The sequence below is a fragment of the Loxodonta africana genome, chromosome X, assembly GCF_030014295.1.
Source record: "Loxodonta africana isolate mLoxAfr1 chromosome X, mLoxAfr1.hap2, whole genome shotgun sequence".
Classification (NCBI taxonomy): domain Eukaryota; kingdom Metazoa; phylum Chordata; class Mammalia; order Proboscidea; family Elephantidae; genus Loxodonta; species Loxodonta africana.
Genome location: NC_087369.1, coordinates 47,249,532 through 47,263,300, shown reverse-complemented (window position 1 = coordinate 47,263,300; position 13,769 = coordinate 47,249,532).

Genomic DNA, 13,769 nt, shown 5'->3' with positions numbered 1-13,769 from the left:
ATCGCCTAGGGCCTCCAGAGATGTTTTAGGCAATCATTATACTTCCAAGTAGCAGATCTGACCCAGAATCCACTTTGCTTCCACAGAGATGTCAAGACCAAAAGCAAAATTATATTGGGGGCATCTTCTCTATCACTAACGTTGCTAAGAATATTTCCAAACAGAAAACCCCGTGTGGAGTGATTGGGTAGTACAAGAGAGAAATGAACTGGCGTGAAAGGGGCGAGGAGGCTGCCTTGCCTTGGGAGAGAAGACAAGGAGCCTTGGAAGTACTATGAAGGAGGTTACATGCCCTCCAGATTCTAGGCTGCGTCTTGGGTTGTTGTTAGGTGCCATCAAGTTGATTTTGACTCATAGCGACCCCTTGTGACAGAGGAGAACTGCCCCGTAGGGTTTTCTTGGTTGTCATCTTTACAGAAGCAGATTGCCAGGTCTTTATTCTGCAGAGCTGCTGGGTGGGTTGGAACCGTCACCCTTTTGGTTAGCAGCTAAGCGCTTAACAATTGCACCACCAGGGCTCCTTGCATCTTGGGTATTAGGGGAATTTCTCACCGTTACTCTCTCAGATGATGTCGAACTTGCAGCGAGGCCGGAACTGCATAGATGGGCTGAGTACTGGTCCTGTGTTGTTTCAGTTGCGTGGTCTGTACTTCCTAAAACGACTCTGCTCTTTCCCTTGCACCTTCCTACTTGGTGATTACTGCTGTCATTGTCACACAGACCTTGGTGGCTACTATGTTCACTCATTTTAAAAGTTTTTCAATTTTTCAAAAATATCTTTAAAGACATTTTGTTATGATCGTCCGGTCCAAAACAGGATATTTTGCTTTGAACAGACTCCGAACACCCTTCTGCGAACTCTCTTTTCATGTTGACAATCCCAATATTATGAAGCAAAAGACAGGGAAGAATTCATCATGGAAATACAGTTTAATTACAGACTGTCTATGAGTATTGCCACCCACACAAGGCAGGTGACCCATTCTGGAATGTGGAGGCCAGAAGGGAAGGTGCTTTGGAAGTCTGATGTACATTCTCTAGGAAGCTAAATAGCTGCATTTTCAACAGTCTTTTCTGGGTGCCAGGCACTGTTACATGCTTCACATGTATTGGCTCATCTAATCCACACGGCAAACCTGTAAGGAAGGTACTATTCCCCAGTTTATAGATGGGGGAAGGAGCCCTGGTGGTGCAGTGATTAAGAGCTTGGCTGCTAACCAAAAGGTCAGCAGTTCCAACCCACCAGCAGCCCCTCAGGAGAAAAGACCTGACAATCTGCTCCCATAAAGATTATAGCCATGGAAACTCTATGGAGCAGTTCTACTCTGTCCTGTGGGGTTGCTATGAGTCAGAATTGATTGAACAGCACCCAACAACAACAACGCAGATGGGGACACAATGGCCTGCTCTTGTTCATGAAGCTAGTCAGTTGTGGACCTGGGAGTCAAAGCCAAACAGAAGGAATCCCGGGCCTGTGCAGTCAACCAAGGCTCCTCAAACACCTCAAACTCAACAAGTCCTCAGTAGAATGCCTCATCATCTCCAAAAACAACTGGTATATGCGTCTCCTTTCTGGGTGATCTTTCTCTCCCTCAACACTGTTCAAGCTCTCCATTTCTCTAGTTCTCCCGCCTCTTCTTTGGGGCATCTTTTTTCTCGGTAGAGCAGAATCTTAAAGAGGTACTAGGCTCTGCAGAGATGCAAGGAAACACTCTCTGCCCTCAATGAGTCCAGAGCCTCTGCAGTTAATCCAGACCCCTCAAACACCTCAAAGCTGGTTGCTGTTGAGTCGATCCCTGCTAACTGAGAGGGTGGAGGTTTGAGTTTACCCAGAGCAACTCCGGAAGAAAGGCCTGGTGATCTACTTCTGAAAACTCAGCCATTGAAAGTCCTGTGGAGCACAGTCCTACTGTGTCACACATGGGGTCACCAGGAGTCAGAACTGACTCAGCAGCAACTGGCAGTCAAACCTCGAACTCAACAAGTCCTTAACAGAATTCATCATCATCTCCAAAAATAACTTCCTCCTCTGATCGTTATCTCAGATGATAGCATCATCTTTCCGAACACCTAGACTTAAAACCTCGGGGGTTTTTCACTCCATTTCTCTTTTTCCCTACCTGCTATCCATAAACAAATCCTGCCCCCTTCTCCACCTTATGCCTCTCAAGTTGGTTTCCTTGTCTCGCTGCCTAGTTCAGACCTTTCTTTACCTCTATATCAGTGACGCACAATCTTTTTTTTTGTGTGTGTGTGAGTGCCAATTTAAGAACGATATAAATGTTGATGAGCTAGTTTTATTCCTTATAGGAAAAAAAAATTCTCCCCAATAGTCTGAGCATTGCCTCCACCTGCTCTTGATGAACCCAGGAGCGTCCTCACTGCCCCTCTTGCCTTGGCCTCTCACCCTCTACCTCACTCTTTACATTTCTGCACTTTTTGCCCCAAAATAGTCCTATTGTGCCACTTCCCTGCTCAAAAACCTTTGACAGCACCTGTAATATTCAAGAAGGAGCCCTGGTGGCGCAAACAGTTTTGCGCTTGGCTGTTAACCGGTTGGAACCCACCAGCTGCTCTGAGGGAGAAATGCCTGCTAATCTGCTCCTGTAAAGATAAGAGCCTAGGAAGTCCTATGGGGCAGTTCTACTCTGTCATATAGGGTCGCTATGAGTCGGAATTGACTCCACAGAACCCAAAAACAACATAGCATTCAAGTTCCCGACCTCCTCCAGCCTAGTTCTCTACTCACATTTTCTCCTGGACGCCACCATTCTCCACCCCTCTGTCCCTCTATCCACCTCCATAACCCCCACTACCATCCTGGCACTTTTTTTTTGAAATTTCAGAAACTATTTCCTGGTACTTTTTGCGCCTCCACTGGACTGCACATTATCCTCTGAGTAGACTCAGCACTTCCCCACCTCTGTGCCTTCATTCACTGTGTGCCCTCCACATACAATGTTCTTCTGTGTTCCTGCTTCCCAAATCCCTACAAAGCCCTCTTCCCTGAACCATCACACGCGCACACACACACATCTGACCTCTCGCTGCTGTGCTCCTGTAACTCTTGATTTCTATTACTGTGGACCTTGTATGATATGTAATCGTATACTGGTCACTTTCCTCTGCTGTTACATGTTCCCTAAGAGCAGAGGCCGTTCTCATCTTCGCATTTCCATGGAGCCTAGTACCTCTTCAAGGTTCTGCTCCACCCATAAAAATCCCAAAATCCCATTGTCACTGAGTTGATTCCAACTCAATGGCGACCCCATGTCTGTCAGAGTAGAACTGTATTCTGTAAGGTTTTCAGTGGCTGTAATCTTACAGGAGTAGAATGCCAGGGCTTCCTTCTGCAGCCCTTCTGGGTGGATTTGAACTGCCAACCTTTCGATTAGTAGCCAAGTGCAAACCATTTGTGCCACCCAGGGACCTTACCAATAAAAAAGATACCCCAAAACAGGCTCGAGAAATGGAGAGCTTGAACCATGACGGGAACCAAACCCAAAAAACCCATTCGAGTTGATTCCGACTCATAACGACCCTATAGGACAGAGTAGAACTGCCCCATAGGATTTCCAGGGAGTGGCTGGTGGATTTGAACTGCCGACCTTTTGGTTAGCAGCTGAGCTGTTAACCATTGCATCACCAGGGGCGGCCTACGGCAGGGCCAACCGATGATATCCCTATGGAATGCAGGCCCAGGAGTGCCAGGTGGTTCCAGAGTACCTGGCAATCCAGATTTTTGTATGAAAGATCCCAACTTTTAACTGTTGGCAACTAATTCAGGTCATTTCAACACACTGTTTTTGCCTAGGAGACTTCAGGGCTATTGATATTGTCCTGTTTTCCTTTTGTTTGGCTCTTTTAAAAATCAGATTTATTAAAATAATATCGAATAATAAAATTGACCCAATATAAGTGTACAGTTCAATGATTGCTAATAATTTTTTCCTTTGTTTTTTATTGTGCTTTAGATGAAAGTTTACAGAGCAAATTAGTTTCTCATTAAATAACTAATACACGAATTGTTTTATGGCATTGGTTGCCAATCCCGAGATGTGTCAACACTCTCACCTTCTCCACCCAGGGTTCCCTGTTTCCATTCGTCCAGTTTTCCTGTCCCTTCCTGTCTTCTCTCGTCCAGTTTTCCTGTCCCTTCCTGCCTTCTCTCATCCAGTTTTCCTGTCCCTTCCTGCCTTCTCATTTTTGCTTTTGGGCTGGTGTGCCCATTTAATCTCGTGTACATGATTGAATTATGAAACATGTTCCTCACGTGTGTTATTGTTTGCCCTATGATAATAATAATAAAACCAAACCCATTGCCGCCAAGCCGATTCCGACTCATAGTGACCATATAGGACAGAGTAGAACTGCCCCATAGAGTTTCCAAGGAGTGCTGGGTGGATTCGAACTGCTGACGTTTTGGTTAGCACCCATAGCACTTAACCACTACACCACCAGGGTTTCCATTTGCCCTGTCCACCTGTCTAATCTTTGACTGAAGGGTGAACCTCAGGAGTGACCCCAGTACTGAGTTAAAAAGGTGTCTGGGGGCTATACTCTGGGAGTTTTTCCAGTCTTTCTTACACCAGCAAGTCTGGTCTTTTTTTGTTCGTGAATTTGAATTTTGTTTGCATTTTTCTCCTGCTCTGTCCAAGACCCCCTATTGTGATCCCTGGCCAAGCAGTCAGTGGTGGTAGTTGGGTGCTATCTAGTTGTTCTGGGCTCAGCCTGGTGGAGGCTGTGGTAGTTGTGGTCCAACAGTTGCCATTTCTACAGTTATTCTTCTGTTTTTAAAGCTGGGTCAGTAGGTACATAAGTTGTTTTTTCCCTATATTTTTTAAACTTATATGTAAGTTACAAATTTCCTTTTATATGTATTCAAAATTAAATTAAAAAAATCTTTAAACCCTTTACATGAGTTCAAGTTTGTGGCCTCTGCTGTATGTTTGTTGTTTTGTGATATTTGCAGATTAAATGAAAGTCTGTGGCTATACACCTTCACTTGAATAATAATTAGATTTGTTAAGTGTTACTTTGTGCTGAAAATAGAAAAAGTCAGCAATGCCGTTTCTTCCACAGAATTGTTCTATGAAGGGAAAAATGCTGCAGCTCACCACCCACTCTTTCCTCTCTGGAGTGTTTTTGAATCCATCATATAAATTACCTCTCACACAACTTGATCTTGAATATAAGAATATTAACTGGTCTACGTAAGCCAAACCAGGGCTTCGAACCAGTTCATTTGGGTTCAAACCCCTGCTGACAATTTGCATTTCTAACAAGGACCTTGCTGAGAATTTGCGTTTCTAACAAGTTCCCAGGAAGTTATGCATAAGAATCAACTGGAGATCTTGTTTAAATGTCAATTCTGACTCAGTATATGTGGAATGGAAATGCAGATTCTTGACAGGGAACTTGTTAGAAATGAAAATTCTTGAGCAAACCAGTTTGAAGCCCTGAACCAAACATGTTCCTCTTAGTGACTTTGATAAAGTCTGTATATGAGTATGTTATTGTTATTGGGTGCCAACGAGTCATTTCCGACTCATAGCAACCTTATGTTCAACAGAACAAAACACCGCTGGGTCCTGCACCACCTTCACAATTGTTGCTATGTTTGAGTCCATTGTTGCAGCCACTATGTCAATCCATCTCACTGAAGGTCTTCCTCTTTTTTGCCGACCTTCTACTTTACCAGGCATGATTTCCTTCTCCAAGAACTGGTCCCTCCTGATAACATGTCCAAAGTACATGAGATGAAGTCTTGCTATCCTCTCTTCTAAAGAGCATTCTGGCTGTACTTCGAAGATAGATTTGTTCATTCTTCTGGCAGTCCATGGTATATCCAATATTCTTCGCCAAGACCATAATTCAAAGGCATCAATTCTTCTGTGGTCTTCCCTATTCATTCTCCAGCTTTCCCATGCATATGAGACGATTGAAAATACCATGGCTTGGGTCAGGCGCACCGTATTCCTCAAAATGACACCTTTGCTTTTTTTTTAACACTTTAAAGAGATCTTTTGCAGTGGATTTGCCCAATGCAATGTGTCGTTTGATTTCTTGACTGCTGCTTCCATGGGCGTTGATTGTGGATCCAAGTAAAATGAAATCCTTGACAACTTCAATCTTTTCTCCATTTATCATGATGTTGCTCATTGGTCCAGTTGTGAGGATTTTTGTTTTCTTTATGTTGAGGTGCAATCCATACTGAAGGCTGTGGTCTTTGATCTTCATCAGTAAGTGCTTCAAGTCCTCTTTACTTTCAGCAAGCGAGGTTGTGTCATCTGCATATCGCAGGTTGTTAATGAGTTTTCCTCCAATCCTGATGCCCCGTTCTTCTTCATACAGTCCAGCTTCTTGGACTATTTGCTCAGCATACAGATTGAATAAGTATGGTGAAATGATACAACCTTGACACACACCTTTCCTGACTTTAAACCACACATTCTGTTCAGATGACTGCCTCTTGGTCTATGTACAGATTGCTTGTGAGCACAATTAGGTGTTCTGGAATCCCTGTTCTTCCCAATGTCATCCATAATTTGTTACGAGGCACACAGTTGAATGCCTTTGCATAGTCAATAAAACACAGGTAAACGTCTTTCTGGTATTCTCTGCTTTCAGCCAGGATTGATCTGACATCAGCAATGATATCCTTGGTTCTACATACTCTTCTGAATCCAGCTTGAATTTCTGGCAGTTCCCTGTTAATATACTGCTACAACTATTTTTGAATTATCTTCAGCAAAATTTTACTTACACATGATATTAACGATATTGTTTGGTAATTTCTGCGTTCTGTTGAATCACCTTTCTTTGGAATGGGCACAAATATGGATCTCTTCTAGTCGCTTGGTCAGGTAGCTGACAGATAGTATGTGAGTATACTAGGGCACAATTTGTACCTCCGTGTTGATGAGAGATCTCTAAACAGTGGCACCACAGTTTGGTTTTTTTTTTTTTTTTTGGAATTTCCTGAGAAGTATGTTCAGAAGGATTCTTTTTTATTTTATTGTGCTTTAAGTGAAAGTTTACAAATAAGTCAGTCTCATAAAAAACTTATACTCACCTTGCTCTGTGCTCCTACCTGCTCTCTTTCTAATGAGACAGCACACTCCTCTCCACCCTGTATTCCCCATGTTCATTCAACCAGCTCCTGTCCCCCTCTGCCTTCTCATTTCCCCTCCAGACAGGAGCTGCCCACATAGTCTCATGTGTCTACTTGGGCCAAGAAGCTCACTCTTCCTCAACATCATTTTCTCTCTCATAGGCCAGTCCAATCCCTGTCAGAAGAGTTGGCTTCAGGAATGGTTCCAGTTTTGGCTAACATAGGGTCCAGGGGCCATGACCTCCGGGATCCTTCTAGTCTCAGTCAGACCATTAAGTCTGGTCTTTTTATGAGAATTTGAGGTCTGTATCCCACTGTTCTCCTGTTCCATCAGGGATTCTCTGTTGTGTTCCCTGTCAGGGCAGTGATGGGTGGTAGCCAGGCACCGTCTAGTTCTTCGGGTCTCGGGCTGATGTGGTCTCAGGTTTATGTGGCCCTTTCTGTTTCTTGGGCTCATATTTACCTTGTGTCTTTGGTGTTCTTCATTCTTCTTTGCTCCAGGTGGGTTGAGACCAATTGATGCATCTTAGATGGCCGCTTGCTGGCATTTAAGACCCCAGATGCTACTCACCAAAGTGGAATGCAGAACGTTTTCTTAATACATTTTGTTATGCCAGTTGACCTAGATGTGCCCTGAAACCATGGTCCCCAAACCTCGGCCCCTGCTACTCTGTTCCTCAAGGTGTTTGGTTGCGTTCAGGAAACTTCTTTGCTTTTTCACCTATACTTTGAATGAAGCAACCATGACCCACTTGCAGTCTGGAACAAGTTATATCATCATTCTGTGCCTCAGTTTCCTCGTTTATAAAATAAGGATAATGAGAGCCAGTCACTAAGTATCACATATAGGTGATAGGAAATTATTTTATCAACGTAGGGGAAGAAAACCGCAGGGGGGAGGGAGAGAGTATCAAATCAAAGTATGATGTTAATCATTCAAAAGATGTTTGTTGAACACCAAGGGCTCATGGGGAAAGAGGGGGGACAAATAAGTTAAAAACGTGGCCTCTGTCATCACAAACCTGAGAAGACAAGGCATACATACAAAAAGATCATTAGCACAAGAGGCACAACAAGAGGCAAATGCCATCTAGTCGGTGAGCTCCTCTATAGTAGTAGGTCTGTGTCCTGTTCATCTTAATAAATGTGGAATGAATGGTACGAAAAGTTCAGTAGCTTTTCTAAGGAGGAAGATAACATGGTGGCCTGGAAAGTTCAAGAAGCCTTCAGTGGGTTTGGAGTTTGAGGTAAACCTGGAAACATGGATAGAATTCAGATCATGGCGAGAAGGGAAAGTGCTATTTTTTGTTGTTGAGAATATACACAGTAGAACGTACACCAATTCAACAATTTCTACATGTATAATTCAGTGATGTTGATTACATTCTCACCCTCCTTTTCTGAATTGTTCCTCCCCCGTTAACAGAAACTTACAACCCCCTAGGTTTGCTATGTAATCTTTTGATTGTCAATTCGAACCTCCAGATAGTTCTCAAAAGAGCACAATGTTCAAGGCAGACATTCTTTTCTAATTAAGCTAAACTATTGTTTGCTTTAAAAAAAGACTTCAGGGGATATTTTTGGTTTAAGGGTTTAAAGATTATCTCAGGGCAGTAGTTTCAGGAGTTCATTCAACCTTCATGGCTCCAGAAAGTCTGGAGTCCATGAGAATTTGAAATTCTGTGCTACATTCTCCCCCTTTTCATCAGGATTCTGCTATAGAATCTTCAATCAAAACATTCAGTAATGGTAGCCGGGCACCATCCAGTTCTTCTGGTCTCATGGCAAAGGGTGCTGTTATTCATGAGGCAATTATCCACGCATTCCATTTTCTTTTCTAATTCTTGACTCTTCTTCTTTGTTACTCGAGGCAAATAGAGACCTGTTTTTGTACCTCAGATGGCTGCTTGCAAGCTTTTAAGACTGCAGGCACTATGCAACGAACTAGATGGTAAAATAGAAATGCTAAATATGATATTAGGTCAATTAACTGGGATGTCCCATGAAACTATATCCCATGAAACCTCCAAACCAAGAAACCAAATCCCATGAATTATTTGGTTGTACGTAAGCAGCCTCAGCAGCTGCCCTTTCATTGTTGTTGTGGATATATTTATCACACAACACTTGTCAATTCAATTTTTTACAGGAAAAGGCTATTTCTGGTGGAGGTGGCTCTGGGGATGAGAGAGAAGACAACGAGTGTGTGAAACTTGAGGTGGGGGGGAAGAATGGCCAAGGTGCTTTTGGAAATGGTGAGTTTTGGAAACAATGGTTGGAGGGGACAGTTGTATGATCACCCAACAAAACCCACAAGACACTGTCCTAGGAGCTGGGAATACAGTGGTGAATAAGAATGACACCAGTTCTTGACCTGATGGAACTGACCATCTGTTTTACCATGGTGTTTGAACAGACGTCTTAAAAACTCACCAAAACCAAACCTGTTGTTGTCAAGTTGATTCTGACTCATAGCAACCCTATAGGATGGAGCAGAACTGCCCTATAAGGTTTCTAAGGCTGTAATCTTTATGCAAGCAGACTGTCACATCTTTCTCCTGCAGAGTGGCGGGTGAGTTCGAACTGCCAACCTTTCGGTTAGCAGCTGAGCACTTAACCAGCATGCCACCAGGGATCCTTTCTAGAAAAATAGTGGAAGGTAAAAATTGGAATGGTAAGTTGAGGCTGCTCATGGAGGATGAAGTGTTTAGACTTTATTTTGTAAGCAGTGGGGAGCGACTCAAGATTTGTGAGCAGGGCAGCAACAGGAGGAAATGTTGCGTTTGGGGTATTAATCTGTCAGTGTTGTGTACAGGGTAGATTGGGGCAGGGAGAAGCTGAGGCTGGGTAGTCAGTTATCAAATGTCCCAGGGGCCAGACTGCAGCAGGAATAGGAGAGAAAGGAGAATAAAAAGAGGGACATCACACAAGGAGAAATGACAGGATGAGGTGCTGATTAGACATGGGGACAAAAAGCATTCTCAGGTTTTGAGGCCCAGATATTTGTTATATTGTTGTTAGTTGCCATTGAGTCAATTCCAACTCATGAAAACCCCATGCATGTAAAGTAGAACTGCTCTATAGGGTTTTCAAGGCTGTGGCCTTTCAGAAGCAGATCTCCAGGCCTGTCTTCCGAGGTGCCTCTGGGTGGGTTCAAACTGCCAACCTTTCAGCTAGTAGTTGAGTGCTTAACTCTTTGCGTCACTCAAGGACTCCATAGTATTTATCATGCTGTTAGGTGTCATTTAGTCGATTTCAACTCGTGGAGACCCACGTGTTACAGAGTAGAACTGCCCCATAGGGTTTTCTAGGGTGTTATCTTTACGGGAGCAGGTCTTTCTCCCATGGAGCCACTGAGTGGGTTCAAACAACCAACCTTTCAGTTAGTAGCCAAGTGCTTAACTGTAGTATTTGTTATAATGATCATTTAATCAATCCAAAGGTTCCTGGGTGGCACAGTTTGTGCTCCACTACTAACCGAAAAGGTTGGTGGTTCAAACCAACCCAGTGGCACTGTGGAAGAAAGATCTGGCAATCTGCTTCTGTAAAGATTACAACCAAGAAAACCCTATGGAATAATTCTACCCTGTAACACATGGGGTTGCCATGAGTCAGAATTGACTTAACAGCAATGGGTTTTTCGTTTTGTTTTGCTTTTCGATCAGTCCTAAATAACCCGGGTCCCTAGGTGGTGCTAACCAAAAGGTTGGCGGTTCGAATCCAACCAGAAACACCTCAAAAGAAAGACCTGGTAATCTATTTCTGAGAAATCTGCCATTGAAAACCCTACAGAGCACAGTTCTCTTCTGACACATGTGGGTTTGCCATGAGTCAGAATTGGCTCGATGGTAACTGGATTTCTGTTTCTGGTACAGAAGCGAGGTCAGGCCTTATACTTGAAAAAAATCTTGGAGGAGAACTTGGCCTAAACCAGAGGTTCAATCCTCTCTTCTCACTTACGAATCTCCAGGTTCCTTCCCAGCGTGCCACTGGACACACTTTTCTGGTTATCTGGGGAGGAAGCATCACACTCTGTTTGGAATATAGGCCACTGCCTAACGAATCTCATTTGCCTCCCTCGAAGAGTCAGTGCAAAAATTAGGCAGCTTGCCATGGGAGTCAAAGCTTCTCAAGTGAATGTTGCTGTGCAACAAGACCTACCTACACTTCTCCTTGATGCTTATACTTTACAGTGAAGACCACCTGTTGAACTCCCAGGTGTCATTTTAATTTTGAAAAATGATCATTTCCAGGGGTTAATTCTCTGTTTATCTCACAGGATCTCAGTTTTGGTATTAGTCATTTTGGGATGTAGAAAGAATCATCTATCTAGACAATGAGCCAGTGGTAATTAAAATGAAAAGAATGACTCAATGTTTTTACACAATATATAAAAAAAAAAAACCGTTGCCATCAAGTCGATTCTGACTTATAGCAGCCCTATAGGACAGAGGAGAACTGCCTCATAGCATTTCCAAGGAGCGCCTGGTGGATTTGAACTGCCGAAGTTTTGGTTAGCAGCTGTAGCACTTAACCGCTATGTCACCAGGGTTTCCTTTACACAATATACTAAGACCTGTATGTAGCTAGAATAATGCTAGAATAACACTAGAATTCAACTGGTCGGCAACAGATAGTGAATCAGAACCTGTCTGAAGGAGACAAGCAGGAGCAGCCTTCCCACCAGGCCCCGGGCCATACAGGTTTCTTTATATCCCTTACCATGTTCCGAGGGAAGGTGTATGCTCACATGCCCCTGCCCCCATGAGACTGTGAGCACTTGAAGGCAACTGGATTTTATTCATTTTCAAATCTCTTGTACCTGGTACTGAACCTGGTACATAATAGGTGCTTAACAAACACTGACTGAATAAATGATGAATGAATAAACAGATGAAATACGTATATGCCCTTATTTGACATGGATGACAGGGCAGGCCAGGAGATCACTATAATTATTTTTTTCTTTTTTAAAAAATTTTATTCTGGTAAAATATATGTAACAAGAAAATTTGTCATTTTAACTGTATCTAAGTGTGCAATTCCATGACACGAATTACATTTAACGTGTTGTGCACCCATCACTTCCAACAGAAACTCAGTAGCCCTTAAGTAATAACTCCCAATCCTCCCTCCCTTCAGCCCCTGATAATCACTAATAAACTTTTGTCTCTATGCTTTTACCTATTCTAGATACGTCATATAAGTGGAGTCATACAATATTTGTCCTTTTGTGTCTGGCTTATTTCACTCAGCATAATGTTTTCAGGGTTCATTTATGTTGTAGCATGTATCAGACCTTCATTTTTCTTTATGACTGAATAATCTTCCATTGTATGTGTAAACCACATTTTATTTATATTTTCACCTGTTGATGATCACGTGGGTGGTTTCTACCTTTTGGCTATTGTGAATAATACCGCAATGAATAATGGTGTACAGGGTTCTTTTGAGTCCCTGCTTTCAGGTCTTTTGGGTATATACCTAGGAGTGAAATTTCTGGGTTGTATGGTAATTCTATGTTTAACTTTTTGAAGAACTGCCAAACTGTTTTCCATAGTGGCTGCACAATTTTGCATTCCTCCCGGGAATGAACAAGAGCTCTAATTTCTTCACATAATCATAGCCATTTTAGTGAGTGTGAAGTGGTATCTCACTGTGTTTTTGATTTGCATTTCCCTAATGACTTATGGGAAACCCTGGTGATGTAGTGGTTAAGTGCTATGGCTGCTAACCAAAAGGTCAGCAGTTTGAATTCACTGGGCGCTCCTTCGAAACTCTATGGGGCAGTTCTACTCTGTCCTATAGGGTCACTATGAGTTGGGATCGACTCGACAGCAATGGGTTTGGGTTTTTTCTCTTTTGGTAATGACTTATTAGAGTGAGCATCTTTTCATGTGCTTGTTGCCCATTTGTATTTCTTCTTTGGTGAAATGCCTATTCAAGTCCTTTTCTCATTTTTTGATTGGGTTGTTTGTCTTTTTCTTGTTATTATAGTTCTTTATACATTTTGGATATTAAACCCTTATCAGACTTACGGTTCTCCCAATCTGTGGGTTGTCCCTTCATTGTATTGATAAAGTCCTTTGACAAACAAAAGTTTTTAATTTTGATAAATTCCCATTTATCTATTTTGCCTTTTGTTGCTTGTGTCTTTGGTGTCATATCAAGAATCTGTTGTTAAAAACTAGGTCCCACAGAATTACCCCTATTTTTTGTTCTAAGAGTTTTATGGTTTCAGTTCTTACATTTAGGTCTTTGAATCATTTTGAGTTAGTTTGAATATGGTGTGAGGTATGGGTCGAGGTACACCCTTGCTTTTAAAAACTGCTTCTTAAATCATGATTTATGAGAGCTTTGAGGCATTTAAAATACCATAATTTTATGTAAATAAAGTGCACCTTATACATTTGTTTCCCAACCGTGCCCTCCCACCTTGAGGTATTTTCATAAGCACCAATATGCCAATTTGTTTTAACATGTTGCTGTAATAATTAAAAAAAAAAAAAAGCATAGTGCGTTATTTGTGTAAAAATACACTGTATCTAGAGCCTTCAAACCTACCTTTAAAGTTTTATTCCTTTGTTATTGTGCTGATAATAGTGGAAACAGATTTCTTTTAAAGGCCCAGTGCTGATTCCTTCCTCCTTCCTCC